This window comes from Canis aureus, chromosome 15 (genome assembly GCF_053574225.1).
Source record: "Canis aureus isolate CA01 chromosome 15, VMU_Caureus_v.1.0, whole genome shotgun sequence".
NCBI lineage: Eukaryota > Metazoa > Chordata > Mammalia > Carnivora > Canidae > Canis > Canis aureus.
The window spans coordinates 68,532,148-68,551,680 of NC_135625.1; the positions used below are offsets into that span (position 1 = coordinate 68,532,148).

The window sequence follows — 19,533 nt, forward strand, 5'->3', positions numbered from 1 at the left end:
GAATAGGAACACAAAATCTCCAGTCCCTACCAATCTACCTAGATAACTTTCAAACCATCCTGAAAACCTACGAATTTGGCCTGAGATTTAAAGAGAGAACAGCTGGAAGACTACAGTAAGGCACAGCCCAGGATCTGGCGCTCCCTTCGGGACAGGCAGAAGCAAGGAGGGCACAGAACAGCAGGGACACTCCTGCCCCAAGCTGAGCAGATCAGCGGCCCCATCCCCGGAGCATCCAGGTCCCTGTAGACTGAGAGCTCCATAGTTATTGCAGGAGCTGAATGCAGGGCTCCAGAGCTGGCTGCTGCCACTGTTGTTCCTCCTGGGCCCCCACAGGATAAACAACCCCACTGAGCCTCACAGTGGCCTCACTGGATAAACAGCTTAAACATCTTTCACTAAGCCCTGCACCAGGCAGGGGGCTGAGCAGCTCCCCCAAGTGCTAACACCTTAAAATCAGCACAGCAGGCCCCTCCCCCAGAAGACCAGCTAGACGGAGAGGAGAAAAACAAATTATTGACCAAGCAGCACCGGCAAGTTCCAGGGGAAAGTCGAAGGAATTACAGTATACAGAATAAGAGGATACTCCCTCCCCTTTTTTTGTTTTTGTTTTTTTTTTTATTTCTGTTTGCTCACCCCCCTCTTTTTTTCTTTTCTTCTTTTTTTCATTTTTCTTTTTCTCCTTTTCTTTCCTTCTTTCTCTTCTTCCTTTTTCTCCTTTTCACAATACAACTTGTTTTTAGCCACTCTGCACTAAGAAAAATGACTAGAAGGAAAAACTCACCATAAGAAAGTACCAGGGGCAGCCCCGGTGGTGCAGTGGTTTAGTGCCGCCTGCAGCCCAGGGCATGATCCTGGAGACCCTGGATAGAGTCCCACATCAGGCCCCTGGATCGAGTCCCATGTCGGGCTCTCTGCATGGAGCCTGCTTTTACCTCTGCCTGTGTCTCTGCCTCTCATTCTCTCTCTGTGTCTCTATGAATAAATAAATAAATAAAATCTTTATAAAAAAAGAAAGAAAGAAAGAAAGAACCAGAAACAGTCCTCTCTCCCATACAGTTACAAAATTTGTATTACAATTCAATGTCAGAAAGCCAATTCAGAAGAACTCTTATAAAGCTACTGGTTGCTCTAGAAAAAAACATAAAGGACTCAGGAGACATCATGACTGATCTAGAATTTAGGTCTAATCAGGCAGAAATAAAAAATCAATTGAATGAGATGTAATCCAAACTACAAGTCCTAAAGATGAGGGTTAACGAGGTGGAAGAACAAGTGATTGACATAGAAGACAAGTTGATGGCAAAGAGGGAAACTGAGGAAAAAAGAGACAAACAATTAAAAGACCATGAGGATAGATTAAGTAAAATAAAAGACAGCCTGAGGAAGAAAAACATATGTTTAATTGGGATTCCCTAGGGCGCCAAAAGGGACAGAGGTCAAGAATATATATTTGAACAAATCATAGGTGAAAACTTTCCTAATTTGAGAAGGGACACAGGCATTCAGATCCAGGAAATAGAGAGATCCCCCACCCAATATCAATAAAACCGTTCAACATATCTACATTTAACAGTTAAGCTTGCATATTCCAAAGATAAAGAGAAGATCCTTAAAGCAGCAAGAGACAAGAAATCCCTGACTTTTATGGGGAGGAGAATTATGGTAACAGCAGACTTCTGCACAGAGACCTGGAAGACCAGAAGGGGCTGGCAGAATATATTCAGGGTCCTAAATGAGAGAACATGCAACCAAGAATACTTTATCCACCAAGGCTCTCATTCAAAATGGAAGGAGAGATAAAGAGCTTCCAAGACAGGCAGCAACTGAAAGAATATGTGACCTCCAAACCAGCTCTGCAAGAAATTTTAAGGGGGACTCTTAAAATTCCCCCTTTAAGAAGAAGTTCAGTGGAACAATCCACAAAAACAAGGACTGAATAGATATCATGATGACACTAAACTCATGTCTTTCAATAGTAACTCTGAAAGTGAATGGGCTTAATGACCCCCTCAAAAGGAGCAGGGTGTCAGACTGGATAAAAAAGCAGGACCCATCTATTTGCTGTCTACAAAAGACTCATTTTAGACAGAAGGACACCTAGAGCCTGAAAATAAAAGGTTGGAGAACCATTTACCATTCAAATGGTCCTCAAAAGAAACCAGGTGCAGCCATGCTTATATCAGATAAATAAATTTACCCCAAAGACTGTAGTGAGAGATGAAGAGGGACACTATATTATACTTAAAGGATCTATCCAACAAGAGGACTTAATAGTCATCAATATATGTGCTCTGAATATGGGAGCTGTAAAATATATCAATCAATTAATAACCAAGTTAAGACATACTTAGATAATAATACACTTATACTTGGTGACTTCAATCTAGTGCTTTCTACACTCGATAGGTCTTCTAAACACAACGTCTCCAAAGAAACGAGAGCTTTAAATGATACACTGGACCAGATGGATTTCACAGATATCTACAGAACTTTACATCCAAACTCAACTGAATACACATTCTTCTCAAGTGCACATGGAACTTTCTCCTGAATAGACTGCATACTGGGTCACAAATCAGGTTTGAACCTATAGCAAAAGATTGGGATCGTCCCCTGCATATTCTCAGACCATAATGCCTTGAAATTAGAATGAAATCACAACAAGAAGTTTGGAAGGACTTCAAACACCTGGGGGTTAAGGACCATCCTGCTAAAAGATGAAAAGGTCAACCAGGAAATTATGGAAGAATTTAAAAAAATTCATGGAAACTAATGAGAATGAAGATACAACCATTCAAAATCTTTGGGATACAGCAAAAGACTTCCTTAGGGAGAAATATATCACAAAAGAAGCATCCATTCAAAAACTGGAAAGAACTCAAATACAAAAGCTAACCTTACACCTAAAGGAGCTAGAGAAAAAACAGCAAATAGATCCTACACCCAAGAGAAGAAGGGAGTTAATAAAGATTCGAGCAGAACTCAATGAAATCGAGACCAGAAGAACTGTGGAACAGATCAACAAATCAGAAGTTGGTTCTTTGAAAGAATTAATAAGATAGATAAACCATTAGCCAGCCTTATTAAAAAGAAGAGAGAGGATATTCAAATTAATAAAATCATGAATGAGAAAGGAGAGATCACTACCAACACCAAGGAAATACAAACGATTTTAAAAACATATTATGAACAGCTAAACGCCAATAAATCAGGCAATCTAGAAGAAATGGAAGCATTTCTGGAGAGCCACAAACTACCAAAACTGGAACAGGAAGAAATAGAAAACCTGAACAGGCCAATAACAAAGGAGGAAATTGAAGCAGTCATCAAAAACCTCCCAAGACACAAAAGTCCAGGGCCAGATGGCTTCCCAAGGGAATTCAATCAAACATTTCAAGAAGAACGCATACCTATTCTACTACAGCTGTTTGGAAAGATATAAAGAGTTGGAGTACTTCCAACTTCGTTCTATGAAGCCAGCATCACCTTAATTCCAAAACCAGAGAAAGACCCCACCAAAAAGGAGAATTATAGACCAATATCTCTGATGAACATGGATGCAAAAATTCTCAAGAAGATACTACCAATAGGATCCAACAATGCATTAAGAAAACTATTCACCATGACCAAGTAGGATTTATCCCCGGGATGCAAGACTGGTTCAACACTCGTAAAACAATCAATGTGATTCATCATATCAGCAAGAGAAAAACCAAGAACCATATGATCCTCTCATTAGATGCAGAGAGAGCATTTGACAAAATACAGCATCCATTCCTTATCAAAACTCTTCAGAGCATAGGGATAGAGGGAACATTCCTCAACATCTTAAAAGTCATCTTTGAAAAGCCCACAGCAAATATCATTCTCAATGGGGAAGCACTGGGAGCCTTTCCCTTAAGATAAGGAACAAGACAGGGATGTCCACTCTCACCACTGGTATTCAACATAGTACTGGAAGTCCTAGCCTCAGCAATAAGACAACAAAAAGACATTAAAGGCATTCAAATTGGCAAAGAAGAAGTCAAACTCTCCCTCTTCGCCGATGACATGATACTCTGCATAGAAAACCCAAAAACCTCCACCCCAAGATTGCTAGAAGTCATACAACAATTTGGTAGCGTGGCAGGATACAAAATCAATGCCCAGAAATCAGTGGCATTTCTCTACACTAACAATGAGACTGAAGAAAGAAAAATTAAGGATTCAATCCCATTTACAATTGCACCCAAAAGCATAAGATACCTAGGAATAAACCTAACCAAAGAGGTAAAGGATCTATACCCTAAAAACTATAGAACACTTCTGAAAGAAATTGAGGAAGACACAAAGAGATGGAAAAATATTCCATGCTCATGGATTGGCAGAATTAATATTGTGAAAATGCCAATGTTACCCAGGGCAATTTACACGTTTAATGCAATCCCTATCAAAATACCATGGACTTTCTTCAGAGAGTTAGAACAAATTATTTTAAGATTTGTGTGGAATCAGAAAAGACCCCGAATAGCCAGGGGAATTTTAAAAAAGAAAACCATATCTGGGGGCATCACAATGCCAGATTTCAGGTTGTACTCCCAAGTTGTGGTCATCAAGACCATGTGGTACTGGCAAATACAGACACATAGATCAACGGAACAGAATAGAGAATCCAGAATTGGACCCTCAACTTTATGTTCAACTAATATTTGACAAAGGAGGAAAGACTGTCCCCTGGAAAAGACAGTTCCTTCAATGAATGATGCTGAGAAAATTGGACATCCACATGCAGAAGAATGAAACTAGAGCACTCTCTTGCACCATACACAAAGAGAAACTCAAAATGGATGAAAGATCTAAATGTGAGACAAGAATCCATCCAAATCCTAGAGGAGAACACAGGCAACACCCTTTTTGTAGCCACAGTAACTTCTTGCAAGATACATCCACAAAGGCAAGAGAAACAAAAGCAAAAATGAACTATTGGGACTGCCTCAAAATAAAGGCTTTTGCACAGCATAAGATACAAGTCAACACAGCTAAAAGACAACCTTCAGAATGGGAGAAGATATTTGCAAATGACATATCAGATAAAGGGTTAGTTTCCAAGATCTATAAGGAACTTATCATAATCAACAGCAAGGAAACAAACAATCTAAACGTTAAATGGACAAAAGATATGAACAGAAATCTCACAGAGGAAGACATAGACATGCCAAGAAGCATGAGAAAATGCTCTGCATCACTTGGGGTCAGGGAAATCCAAATCAATTTGACATTGAGATACCACCTCACACCAGTGAGAATGGGGACAATTAACACTGTAGGAAACAACAAATGTTGGAGAGGATGTGGAGAAAGGGGAACCCTCATGCACTGTTGGTGGGAATGTGAACTGGTGCAGCCACTCTGGAAAACTGTGTGGAGGTTCCCAAAGAGTAAAAAATAGACATGCCCTACGACCCAGCAATTGCACTGCTGAGTATTTACCCCAAAGATACAGATGCAGTGAAACGCCGGGACACCTGCACCCGATGTTTATAGCAGCAGTGTCCACAATAGCCAAACTGTGGAAGGAGCCTTGATCCAATGAAAGATGAATGGATAAAGAAGATGTGGTTTATGTATACAATGGAATATTACTTAGCCATATGAAATAAAAAATACCCACCATTTCCTTCAACTTGGATGGAACTGGAGGGTATTATGCTGCATGAAATAAGACAATTGGAGAAGGACAAACATATGGGCTCATTCATTTGGGGAATATAAAAAATAGTGAAAGTAGTGAAAGGGAATAAAGGGGAATAGAGAAAAATGAGTGGGAATTATCAGAAAGGGAGACATAACATGAGATTTCCTAATTGGGAAACAAACTAGGGGTGGTTGAAGGGGAGGTGGGTGGGTGTGGGGGTGACTGGGTGGCGGGCACTGAGGGGAGCACTGGATGGGATGAGCACTGGAGGTTATTCTATATGTTGGCAAATTGAACACCAATATAAAATAATTATATAAAAAAAGAAAGTTATCTAGGTAATTTGGTGTGGACAGGTGACTGGGGACACTACTCTTTGGCCATCTTGTCCCCTCCTTCTCTGTTTTCCATTTAAACATGGTTTCTAGGCAGTGATATCAGCTGGGTCACTGAGAAAGCTATCTGACATCGGCCACCTGAGCTGCATGGTGATTGGCCACCTGAACCAGGCCACCCAAGGAGCCTGCCTGATTGGACGGGCATGTTGGTGACATCACAGAAGGGCACTCTGATGCACCTTGGCTGTTATAAAAGCATGGCAACCACGCACTCCCCTATGACAACAGAGATGGCACTTCAGGCACAGATCTCGCTACTCTCCCTAAGGTTCTCTGCCCTGTTTTCTGCCCCTGCCCATGGCAAGCCCCCTGTTTACCCCTCATGCCCCAGGCCTCTCTCCAACTCTTTGGGCTCCACCTGGATGTTTGCACCTCCCTTCATGCCCCTCTGCGGTCCAGAGAGTCCACGAACCCACAGCAGGCGACTCCTGGTCCCATATCCCACTGTGAGGTTGGCCTGGCTGCTCACGGACATATTCCCATGTAGCCTCTGGGAGCGGGACACTGTGAATCGGTACCCTGGATACTCAGACAGAGGGGAAAAATCTCTCCGACACCTCTGGGGTCAACCCAGGGCTCAACACAGGAAAGCTGCGAGTCCATGTCCTGCGGGAGCCCAGGGCACTCCCTGCTTCTCTGGAGTTCTCCAAAGCAGCTCAGCACAGGAGACATGAGTGCCCTACACCTCTGGTCCACCCCCATGTGTACAATGACTGCAGTGTCTTCCTCCAGTCCACCCCCATGTGTACAATGTCTGCAGTGCCTCCAGGCACCCGGCAGAGAGGGGATTTCATGAAACAAGTAAGTCCTGGGAGAAGGAGCCACCACATCACTGGACATGGTGGGGGCATTGGAACACGGGCCCTCAGACCAGGAGCTGCCTGCCCCAGCTCAGTAGGGACAAAATGATCCTACATCTGAAACTATTGGTGTATGATATGCTGGCAGATTGAATTCAAATTTTTAAAAAGTAAAACAAAAATAATATAAAATAAAATATTTGCGTAAATAGAAAGGGAATAAGGTAATCAAAAGACTGAGAGACAAGGCTGTCTGCAAGATGGCAGAAGAGTAGAATCCCAAAATTACCTGTCCCCACCAAATTCTGGGCACTGATTTTGTATCCTGCCACACTGCTGTATGAGTTCTACCAATCTTGGGGTGGAGTCTTTTGGGTTTTCCATCTAGAGTATCATGTCATTGGTGAAGAGGGAGAGTGTGACTTCTTCTTTGCCAATCTGAATGCCTTTTATTTCTTTTTGTTGTCTGATTGCTGAGGCTAGGACTTCTAGTACTCTGTTGAATAGCTGTGGTGAGAGTGGACATCCCTGTCTTGTTCCTGATCTTAGGGGAAAGGCTCCCAGTGCTTCCCCATTGAGAATGATATTTGCTGTGGGCTTTTCAAAGATGACTTTTAAGATGTTGAGGAATGTTCCCTCTATCCCTATGCTCTGAAGAGTTTTGATCAGGAATGGATGCTGTATTTTGTCAAATGCTCTCTCTGCATCTAATGAGAGGATCATATGGTTCTTGGTTTTTCCCTTGCTGATATGATGAATCACATTGATTGTTTTACAAGTGTTGAACCAGCCTTGTGTCCCGGGGAAAAATCCTACTTCGTCATGGTGAATAGTCTTCTTAATGTATTTTAGTATCCTATTGGCTAATATCTTGTGGAGAATTTTTGCATCCTCGTTCATTAGGGATATTGGTCTGTCATTCTTTTTGGTGGGGTCTTTGTCTGGTTTTGGAATTAAGGTGATGCTGGACTCATAGAACGAAGTTGGAAGTACTCCATCTCTTTCTATCTTTCCAAACAGCTTTAGTAGAATAGGTATGTTTTCTTCTTTAAACGTTTGATAGAATTCCCCTGGGAAGCCATCTGGCCCTGGACTTTTGTGTCTTGGGGGTTTTTTTATGACTCCTTCAATTTCTTTTCTGGTTATTGGCCTCTTCAGGTTTTTTATTTCTTCCTGTTCCAGTTTTGATAGTTTGTGGCTTTCCAGAAATGTGTCCATTTCTAATAGATTGTCTAATTTATTGGTGTATAATTGTTCATAATATGTTTTTAAATTGTTTGTATTTCCTTGATGTTGATAGTGATCTCCCCTTTCTCATTCATTATTTCAATTTGCCAACATATAGAATAGCACCCAGTGCCTATTTCATCAGTGCCCACCTCAGTGCCCGTCACCCAGTCACCCCCACCCCCTGCACATGTCCCCTTCCACCACCCCTAGTTCGTTTCCTGGAGTTAGGAGTCTTTCTTATTCTCCCTTTCTGATATTTCCCACTTATTTTTTCTCATTTTCCCTTTATTCCCTTCCACTATTTTTTATATTCCCCAAATGAATGAGACCATATAATGTTTGTCCTTCTCTGATTGACTTATTTCACTCAGCAAAATACCCTCTGGTTCCATCCACATTGAAGCACATGGTGGGTATTTGTTGTTTCTAATGGCTGAGTACTATCCATTGCATACATAAACCACATCTTCCTGTTGCAGTTTTGGTAGTGTGTGGTTTTCCAGACTTTTTTTTTTTTTTTTTTGCTCATAAGTTTTTAACATCATTTGTGATGTTGGTGGTGATCTCTCCTTTCTCATTCATGATTTTAGTGAGTCCTCTCTCTCTTCTTTTTAATAAGGTTAGCTAATGGTTTATCTATATCATTAATTCTTTCAAAGAACCAACTCCTGACTTTGTTGATCCATTCCACAGTTATTCTGGACTCTACTTTATTGAGTTCTGCTCGAATCTATATTATACTCTTCTTCTGCTGGGTATAGGATCTATTTGCTGTTTTTTCTCCAGCTCCTTTAGGTGCAAGGTTCGCTTTTGTATTTCAGTTCTTTCCAGTTTTTGGATGGATACTTGTATTGTGATGTATTTCTCCCTCAGGACTGCTTGTTGTGTATCCCAAAGATTTTGAACGGTTGTATATTCATTCTCATTATTTTCCATGAAACTTTATAATTCCTCTCTAATTTCTTGCTTGACCTTTTCATCTTTTAGCAGGATGTTTCTTAACCTTCATGTGATTAAAATCCTTCTAAACTACTTCTTGTGATTTAGTTCTAATTTCAAAGCATTATGGTCTGAAAATATGCAGGGGACGATCCCAAACTTTGGGTGTCGGTTAAGACCTGATTAGTGTCCCAGTATGTTGTCTAATCTGGAGAAAGTTCCATGTCCACTTGAGAAGAATGTGTATACAATTGTGTTTGCATAGAAAGTTCTGTCAATATCTGCGAAATCCATCTGGTCCAGTGTATCATTTAAAGCTCTTGTTTCTTTGGAGATGTTGTGCTTAGAAATCCTGTCGATTGTAGAAAGTGCTACTTTCAAGTCACCACGTATATGTGTATTATTATCTAAGCATGTCTTAACTTTGGTTATTAATTGCTATACTTGGCAGCTCCCGCATTCGGGGCATGCATATTGATGATTGTTAGGTCATCTTGTTGGATAGATCCTTTAAGTATGATATAGTGTCCCTCTTCATCTCTTATTACAGGGTTTGGGATAAACTTTAGTTTATCTGATCTAAGAATGGCTACGCCTGTTTCTTTTGAGGACCATTGGAATGGTACGCAGTTCTCCAACCTTTTATTTTCAGGCTGTAGGTGTCCTTATGTGTAAAATGAGTCTCTTGTATACAGCACATAGGTGGGTTTTCCTCTTTTATCCAGTCTGTAACTGCAGCTGCACCTTTTGCTGAGGTCGTTAGGCCCATTCACATGCAGAGCTACAACTTAAAGATATGTATTTAGTGTCATCAATGATACCTGTTCAGTCCCTGTTGTGGATTGTTCCCCTGGACTTCCTCTATTACATACTCCTCCTTAGTGTTTCTTGCAGAGCTGGCTTCATGATCACATAGTCTTTCGGTTTCTGCCTATCTTGGAAGCTCTTTATCTCTCCTTCTGTTCTGAATGAGAGCCTTGCTGGATACAGTATTCTTGGCTGCATGTTCTTCTCATTTAGTACCCTGAATATATCCTGCCAGCCGTTCGTAGCCTGCCAGGTCTCTGTGGAGAGGTCTGCTGTTGTGCTAATACTTCTCCCCATAAAAGTTACAAGTTTCTTGTCTCTTGCTGCTTTATTTTTTTTTTTCTTGCTGCTTTAAAGATCTTCTCTTTATCTTTGGAATTTGCAAGTTTCACTATTAAACGTCGAGGTGTTGAGTCGTTTTTATTGATTTTAAGGGGGGTTTCTCTATTTCTGGATCTGAATGCCTGTTTCCCTCCCCAAATTAGGGATGCTTTCAGCTCTGATTTGTTGAAATACGTATTCTGGACCTCTGTCCCTTTTGGCACCCTCGGGAACCCCAGGTAAACATAGATTTTTTTCCTTCTGAGGCTGTCATTTATTTCCCTTAAGATATCCTCATGATCTTTTAGTCGTTTGTGTCTTTTTTCCTCAGTTTCCCTCCTTGCCTTGTCTTCTATGTTACTCACTCGTTCTTTTACCTCATTAACCCTCATCGTTAGGACCTCTAGTATGGATTGCAACTCATTTAAGTGATTTTTAATTTCGGCCTGATTAGATCTAAATTCTGCAGTCACGAAGTCTCTTGAATCCTTTTTGCTTTTTTCTAGAGCCACCAGTAGCTTTATACTTGTGCTTCTGAATTGGCTTTCTGACATTGAATTGTAACCCAAATTTTGTAACTCTGTGGGAGAGGGACTGTTTCTGATTCTTTCCTTTGATGTAAGGTTTTTCTTCTAGTCATTTTGCTCAGTGCAGAGTGGCCAAAAATGTTATACTTGATAGAAGCGTGAACTCTTCTCTCACTGTAGCATTCCAGCTGCTCTCTCCTTAAATCTCAGGCTGAATTCCTAGGTATTCAGGATGATTTGAAATTTATTGGGTAATTGGGAATGGACAGGTAATTTGGGGACCCTACTCTTCCACCATCTTGCCTCCACCTCCTCTGTTTTCCGTTTAAGCATGGATTCCAGGCAACGATATCAAGAGGGTCACTAAGAAAGCCGTCTGACATTGGCCACCTGAACTGCATGGTGATTGGCCACCTGAACCAGGCCACAATGTGAGCCTGAGTGAAGTCACAATCACACTTTTCTCAGATGACATGATACTTTATGTGGAAATCCCAAGAGTTTGCAACTTTGCTAGGACTCATACTGTAATTCAGCAATGTGGCAGGATGAAAAATCAATGCAGAGAAATCAGTTATAACTGATTGTCTACAAATATTGAAAAAAGGGAAATTTAGGGTTGATCCTACTTAAAATTGCACCATAAAACATAAAATACCTAGGAATAAACATAATGAAAGAGGTAAAGGATCTGTAACTAAAAACTACAGAATACCTATGAAAGAAATTGTGGAAGAGCAAAGACATATATTAACACTGCATGTTCAAAGATTTGAAGAATCAATATTGTGAAAATGTCCATGATACCCAAGCAATGTACCCTTTCAAAGTAGTCCCTATCAAAATACCCTTGACATTTTTCACAGAACATAAATAAATAACTCTAGGATTTGCATGGAACTGGAAAAGACCCCAATTAGCCATAGGAATGTTGAAAAAGAAATCAAAAGCAGGTTATATCACAATGTCTGGATTTCAGGTTGTATTTTGTCTAAGGTTTTTTCTGTATGTCATAGACAAAGCTGTCATCATCAAAATGTTATCATACTGGCACAAAAACAGACACATTGATCAAGGAATGGACTAGAGAACTCAGAAATGGACCCTCAACTCTATGGTCAACTAATCTTCGACAAAGCAGAAAAGAATATCCGCTGGAAAAAGTACAATCTCTTCAACAAATTGGACAGCCACATGCAGAAGAACTCAACTGAACCATTCTCTTACACCACACACAAAGATAAACTCAAAATGGATGAAAGACCTAAAGGTTAAATAGCAATCCATCACAATCCTAGAGAAAAACACAGGCAACAACTTCTTTGATCTTGGCCATAGCGACTTATGCAAGACATGTCTATAAAAGCAAGGGAAACAAGAGAAAAACTGAACTACTGGGACTTCATCAAGTTCAAAAGCAAAGGAAAAAGTCCATAAAACTAAGAAGCAACCTACAAAATGGGAGAAGGCATTTGCAAATGACATATGAGACAAAAGGCTAGTATCTAAGATCTATAAAGAACTATGGAAGTCTACACTCAAAACAAGTATCCAGCGAAGGAATGGGTGGAAGACATGAACAGACATTTCTCCAAAAAATCCTACACGTGGAGAACAGACACATGATAAAAAATGCTCCACATCACTCATTATCAGGAAAATACAAAACTAAACAAAACCCACAATGAGATACCATCTCACATCTGTCAGAATGGCTAAAATGAACAAGGCCGCTGGCCCCTGCCAGAGTACTGGAAATCAAAGAGAGGCTCGAGCTTCCTGGCGGCGAAGCGTCCTGGCTCAATGGACTGGATGGGCACAATGACAAGGGCCTGGTCTTCGCCATCAGCATGCCCGACCACAGTATTCATCTGGTGTTGTGGAAGGAGCACGGCTGACGCCACGCGCTGGCCGCCGGTGACTGTGGGTGCTGGGGCTCCAGGGTTTCAGTGCGACCTCTGGCAGCCGACTGCATGAACCAAAGCTCTCACCTAACGGTATCGTAGCGCAGTGCACAATCATTTATCTGTGTTTGCCAGGGGGCCAGAGCTCGGGCGGGGGAGGGCTTGTTTTCTTGACACACAGCACAGCATGCTAACAGAGTACACCATTGACTTCATTTGTACTTAGTTACGTTGGTCAGTATAAGAGGATGCATTGAGGGTTCATCTTTCTTGAATATTGGTTTTCAGTAAAGAAAGTTAAATGGTTAAAAAAAACTGGCGATGACAATGTAAGTATGGCCAGCTGTCGGTGGTCTCATGGTCATTAAAGAGTTAAAGATTCTGAGTATTTAAGTGCTAATAATTACAATTTTTATCCAATTTTTTATTAAGTAAATTCTAGCAAGTAATATACATATTACTGCAGATAAAACCATCATTGGGAATTATTAAATTGATTGCATATTTTGAGCTACTCTTTATGAAGAGAAGTAAAATACTTGGTATGTGTAAGGCAGCAGAGAGTTGGCTTAGGGACTCTCAGCTATTTCTAGAAAAATTGGTTAGTAAAAATAGCATTCAGGTTATTTTCCTTAGAAAGACTATTCTGAGGATGGAATCTGTGACTCAGCAGCAGCGCAGACGCTGTCCCTTCAAACACCTGGTTGCCCATTTTCCACTGTTATGCTGATGCCTTTTTACTCATCTCATGTTTGATAAGGCGTCCTCCCTGAATGAGCTGGGCTACTTCATTTGTGGCATGGCATGCAAACAGAAGCCAGGTTCAAGGCTGGACCTTGTAGGCAAATCTCATGAATGTCAAGGAGTAACAACAGAGGGCAAATGTCATCCGCCCACTGATAATCTCTGGAGACTTTTTCATGTCATTGATGGCAGCAATGGGAAGACCCCAGTTGGCTACAGGGCCCCAGAAATGCGTACTCATGAGGCAGTCCCAAAAGTCCTTGCTCCGGACATAGTCTGCCACCAACAAGAAATGTTGGCGAGGATGTGGAGAAAGGGGAACCCTCTTGCATTGTTGGTGAGAGTGCAAACTGGTGCAGCCACTCTGGAAAAGTGTCCCCAGGACAGGAGAGCCCAGCCTGGAGAAGCAGGAGTTTCACCATTCTTCCCGGACAGGAAGGCGCTCTCAGGGAGTTAGAGCAGGATCCCAGGAGGGCAGGGATGACCTCAGACTCCCAGGGACACTAACAGACCACCTGCGCCCCAGGGAGAGCACACCACACCCCACGGCTGAGCTCCCTAAAGGGCTGCAGCGTGCCTGGCTGGACCCGTGAACAACTCAGAGGCAGCTCAGGTGGAGGCACCTGGGGCAGGGGGCTGCTCGTCCAAGGGAGCAGCTCGGAGGCAGCTTGAGCAGCGGGGGGTCTCCACAGCCCCCAGGAGCAGCTCAGATGCGGCTACAGCAGAGGCTCCACGCAGAAGGGGCTGCGCAGCTGGGAGCGCGAATCCAACAGCGCAGGCCGGGAGCACAGGGTGCCTGCGGACACAGTCCAGGATCCGGCGCTCCCCCGGGGACAGGCAGAGGCCAGGAGGGACAGGACAGCAAGGACACTCCTGCCCCAAGTTGAGCAGATCAGCGGCCCCTCCCCCAGAGCATCCAGGCCCCTGCAGACTGAGAGCTCCGTAGTTACTGCAGGAGCTGATTCCAGGGCTCTAGAGCTGGCCGCCGCCACTGTTGTTGTTCCTACTGGGGCCTCACAGGATAAAAAAACCCCAATAAGCCTCATAGTGTCCTCACTGTATAAACAGGTTAAACATCTTTCACTGAGCCCTGAACAAGGCAGGGGGCTGAGCAGCTCCCCAAAGTGCTAACACCTGAAAATCAGAACAGCAAGCCCCTACCCCAGAAGACCAGCTAGACAGACAGGAAAAAAAAAATTATTGATCAACCAGTGCTGGAAAGTTCCAGTGGAAGTCGAGGAATTTACAGTATACAGAATCAGAGTGTACTCCCCTTATTTTTTTTTTGTTTTTTGTTTTTTGATTTCTGTTTGTTCCTCCCCCCCATATTTTTGTTTTTCTCTTTTCTTCTCTTTTTTTACTTTTTTCTCTTTTTTCTCTTCTTTTTTAAGTTTTTTTTCTTTCCTTCCTTCTCTTCTCTCTTTTTCTCCTTTCCCCAATAGAAATTGTTTTTGGCAACTCTGCACTGAGCAAAATGACTAGAAGGAAAACCTTACCTCAAAAGAAAGAACCAGAAACAGTCCTCGCTCCCACAGAGTTACAAAATTTGGATTACAATTCAATGTCAGAAAGCCCATTCAGAAGCACTATTATAAAGCTACTGGTGGCTCTAGAAAAAAGCATAAAGGACTCAAGAGACTTCATGACTGCAAAATTTAGATCTAATCAGGCCGAAATTAAAAATCATTTAAATCACTTAAAAATCCAAACTAGAGGTCCTACAGACCAGGGTTGATGAGGTGGAAGAACGAGTGAGTAACATAGAAGACAGGTTGATGGCAAGGAAGGAAGCAGAGGAAAAGAGAGAAAAACAAAAGACCATGAGGAAAGGTTAAGGGAAGTAAATGACAGCTTAAGAAGGAAAAATCTACATTTAAAGGGGGTTCCAGAGGGTGTCGAAAGGAACAGAGGACCAGAAAGTGTATGAGAACAAATCATAGCAGAGAACTTCCCTAACTTGAGGAAGGAATCAGGCATGAAGATCCTGGAGCTGGAGTGATCCTCCCCTAAAAGCAATAAAAACCATTCAACACCCTGATATTTCATCACGAAACTTCCAAATTCCAAAGATAGAGAAGATCCTCAAAGCAACAAGATACAAAGGATCCCTAAACTTTATGAGGAGAAGTAGTAGGTTAACAGCAGACCTCTCCCCAGCGACCTGGGTGGCCAGAAAGGGCTGGCATGATATATTCAGGGTCCTAAATGAATTGCCAACATATAGCATATCTCCCATGGTCATCACGTCAAGTGCCCCCCTCAGTGCATGTCATCCAGTCACCCCAACCATCCAGGAAACTCCCTTACCAGTACCCCTTTTTCATTGCTCAGAGTTAGGAGTCTCTCATATTCTGTCATCATCAACTGATATTTTCACTCATTTTCTCTCCGTTTCCCTTTATTCCCTTTCACTATTTTTTATTATGCCAAATGAATGAGACCATATAATGATTGCCTATCTCTGATTGACTATTTTCCCTCAGCATTATACCCTCCAGTTCCATCCACATTGAAGCAAGTAGTATCTCTTTGTCGTTTCTATTCTTTTCTTTTTTCTTTTTTTTTGTACTTAACAAATATATTCAGAACATTTCATCCTAAAGCAGCAGAAGACAGTCTTTTTGAGTGCATATGAAACATTCTCCAGAATAGATCACATACCAGGTCACAAATCAGACCTGAACAAGTACAAAAAGATGAAGACTATACCATGCATAGTTTCCAACCACAATGCCATGAAACTTAAGGTCAACCACAAGAAAAAAACTGGAAATACCACTAATACATGGGGGTTAAAGAATATCCTACTGCTTATAATGAATGGGTTAATCAGAAATTAAAGTGTAAATTAAAAAATACATGGAAGGAAATGAAAATGAAAACATGAAGGTAATATTAAAAGATGTCTTTACTGATCCTCTGATTTTCACACATGCTCTTCTTAACCTCCATTATGGAGTTCATCCAATTTCTACCGGGTATTTGGGATTAATCACCCAGCCAGCATAGTAACTTCCTTCCTTGCCTATTGATTCAGGGGCCTGAAGAGCTCAAAGTGGCCAGGCACCAGTTTCAATTTCCAGATCAGTGGGATTGTTTTTGTGTCTCTCTTTGAACCTGAGACCTCTAGGCCAGCAGAATAATAAATCGTGGGAAAGAAAGAAACATTTTGCAAGTAGATCATGACGGGTTATAGTGAGTAGTACAACTCCCAGTTCCAGTCCTTGATTCCTGCACCTGTAAATGTGAGCTATGTGAGAAACAGCATCATACATTAGAAGCTGATTTAGAAGATATATAGCCCTCTGGGGAACCTTGTCCTACCCTGCAAGGAATTGCCACCTAGATAGCACTACAGCTGAATCTTTTATTTTTAATTTTTTTTAAATTTATTTTTTATTGGTGTTCAATTTGCCAACATATAGAATAACACCCAGTGCTCATCCCATCAAGTGCCCTTCTCAGTGCCTGTCACCCAGTGACCCCCAAGCCATGCCCACCTCCCTTTCTACCACCTCTAGTTCATTTCCCAGAGTTTGGAGTCTCTCATTCTGTTTCCCTTTCTGATTTTTCAGACTGATTTTATCTCATTTCCGCTTTATTTCCTTTCACTATGTTTTATAGTCTCCAAATGAAGGAGACCATATAATATTTGTCCTTCTCCGATTGACTTATTTCACTCGGCATAATACCCTCCAGTTACAACCACGTCAAAGCAAACGATGGGTATTTGTCATTTCTAATGGGTGATTGAGTTCAAATTTTTAAAGAGTAAAATGAAAGTAAGATAAAATAAAATATGTGTGTAAATTCAATGGGAAAATAGGAAGTCAAAATAATGAGAGACATGGCTGTCGACAAGATGGGGGAAGTGTAGGATCCCGAAATCACCTGTCCTCATCAACTTACCTAGATAACTTTCAAATCATCCTGAAACCCGATGAATTCGTCCTCTGATTTAAAGAGAGAATAGCTGGAAGGCTAAAGTGAGAAGCGTTTGCGCTTCTATCAAGGTAGAAACACGGAAAAATAAATGAGTACACTCCAATGGGAGAGAGCCTCCACAAGGAGCCAGGCTAAGGCCAGGCAGGAGAGACTCCAGGACGGGAAAGCCCAGACCGGGAGAATCAGGAACTTGACCAACATTCCTGGATGGAAAGGCACTCACAGGGAACTCAGGCAGGATCCCAGGATGGGCAGTGGAGCCCCCAGGTTCCCGGGGTCACTAACATAGGAAATGGGGAGAGCCGCCACAGACCATGGACGGAGCTCCAGCAACGGCTGGAGCGCGTACCCAGTGGGCCCCGGAACAGCGGAGGTGGCGGCTCTGGCAGCGGCTCGGCTAGGAGGGGAATGCATGGCCCTGGGAGAGCAATTCCAGAGGCACAGGCCCCGGACCCCAGGGTGCTGGGGGACACAGCAAGGATCCGGCGATCCCCTTGGGACATGTGGGGGCCGGGAGGACACAGGACCGCGAGGACGCTCCTGCCGCGGGGCACCCCCGAGCTGTGCAGGTCAGTGCCCCCCATGCCCGCAGCATCCAGGCTCCCACGGACTGGGGTCTGCAGGAGTTACTGCGGGAGCTGACTCTAGGGCTGAAGAGCTGGCCACCGCCAGTGTTATTGTTCCTCCCTTATGTCACATTGTGCCTGGGATGGAGCGGGGCCACCAGGGAGCATGGGTCTCACAGGATAAACAGCTCCCAGGTAGCCATGCCCCTGGCAGGGGCCGGGGCAGCTCCCTCGGGGCACACACCTGACAATCAGAAAAGAAGGCCCCTCCCCCAGAAGATCACCTGGAAGGAAACAGGAAGAGCAAGTTCTTGACAAAGCAGCACTGGAAAGCTCCAGGGGAATTCGAGGGACTTAAACTATATAGAATCAGAGGCTACACCTCCTTGTTATTTTTTTTTTTAATTTTGAAATGTTTCTTTTTTTCCTTCCTTTCCCAGTACAACTTGTTTTTAGCCACCATGCACTGAGCAAAGTCCCTTGAAGGAAAAACTCACTCCAAAGAAAAAATCAGAAATAGTCCTCTCTCCCACAGAATTACAGAAATTGGGTAAAACTTCGATATCAGAACGCCGATGCAGAAGCAGAAAAATAATGCTACTGGTGGCTTTGGAAAAAAGTATGAAGGATTCAAGAGACTTCATGCCTGCAGAATATAGATCATTGATATTGGGTGGGAAAAATCTATTTCCTGTATCTGAATGCCTGTTTCCCCCCCAATTTAGGAAAGTTTTCAGCTATGATTTCTTCAAATACATATTCTAGCCCTCTGTCCCTTTTGGTACCCTCGGTAACACCAGGTAAATGTAGATTTTTGTTTCTGAGGCTGTTATTTTTTCCCTTAACCTATCCTCATGATCTTTTTTCATTTTCTCTTTTTTCCTCAGTTTCCCTCCTTCTCATCAACTTGTCTTCTATGTCACTCACTCGTTTAATTGATTTTTAATTTTGGCCTGATTAGATCTAAGTTCTGTAGTCATGAAGTCTCTTGAATCCTTCATGCATTTTTCAAGAGCTTTATAATTGTGCTTCTGAATTGGATTTCTGACATTGAATTGTAATTCAAATTTTGTAAATCTGTGTGAGAGAGACCTGTTTCTGATTCTGTTTTTGAGGTTAGTTTTTCCTTCTAGTCATTTTACTCAGTGCAAAATGGCCAAAAACTAGTTGTATTGGGAAAAGGAGAAAAATAGAGAAGAGAAAGAAGAAAAGAAAAACAAAAAGAAAAAAGAATTTAAAAAAAAGAAGGAAGGAAAAAAGAATAGAATAAAAGAAAAAAGATGGGGGGGGCAAAAAAACAGACACATAGATCAATGGAAAGAATTGAGAATCCAGAAGTGGACCCTCATCTTTATGGACAACTAATATTCGATAAAGGAGGAAAGACTATCCACTGGAAGAAAGTATCTTCAATAAATGGAGCTGGGGAAATTACACATCCACATGCAGAAGAATGAAACTAGACCACTCTCTTGCACCATACACAAAGATAAACTCAAAATGGATGAAAAATCTAAATGTGAGACAAGATTCCATCAAATCCTAGAGGAGAACACAGGCAACACCCTTTTAGAAATCGGCCAGAGTAACTTCTTACAAGATACATCCATGAAGGCAAAAGAAACAAAAGCAAAAATGAACTTTTGCGACTTCATCAAGATAAGAAGCTTTTGCA

The 19,533-nt window shown here is 42.1% G+C and overlaps 1 long non-coding RNA gene and 1 pseudogene across 1 annotated transcript; one reads left to right on the forward strand and one right to left on the reverse strand.

Annotated features, from left to right (window-relative positions):
- Positions 1-6,733: 6,733 nt before the first annotated feature.
- LOC144285084 (uncharacterized) lies at positions 6,734-13,186 on the forward strand. Its single transcript, XR_013353539.1, has 2 exons — positions 6,734-6,876; positions 11,716-13,186. It is a non-coding gene; the product is annotated as an uncharacterized LOC144285084 (long non-coding RNA).
- An 88-nt stretch (positions 13,187-13,274) lies between these two features.
- LOC144284201 (mitochondrial pyruvate carrier 1 pseudogene) lies at positions 13,275-17,706 on the reverse strand (annotated as a pseudogene).
- Positions 17,707-19,533: the final 1,827 nt, after the last annotated feature.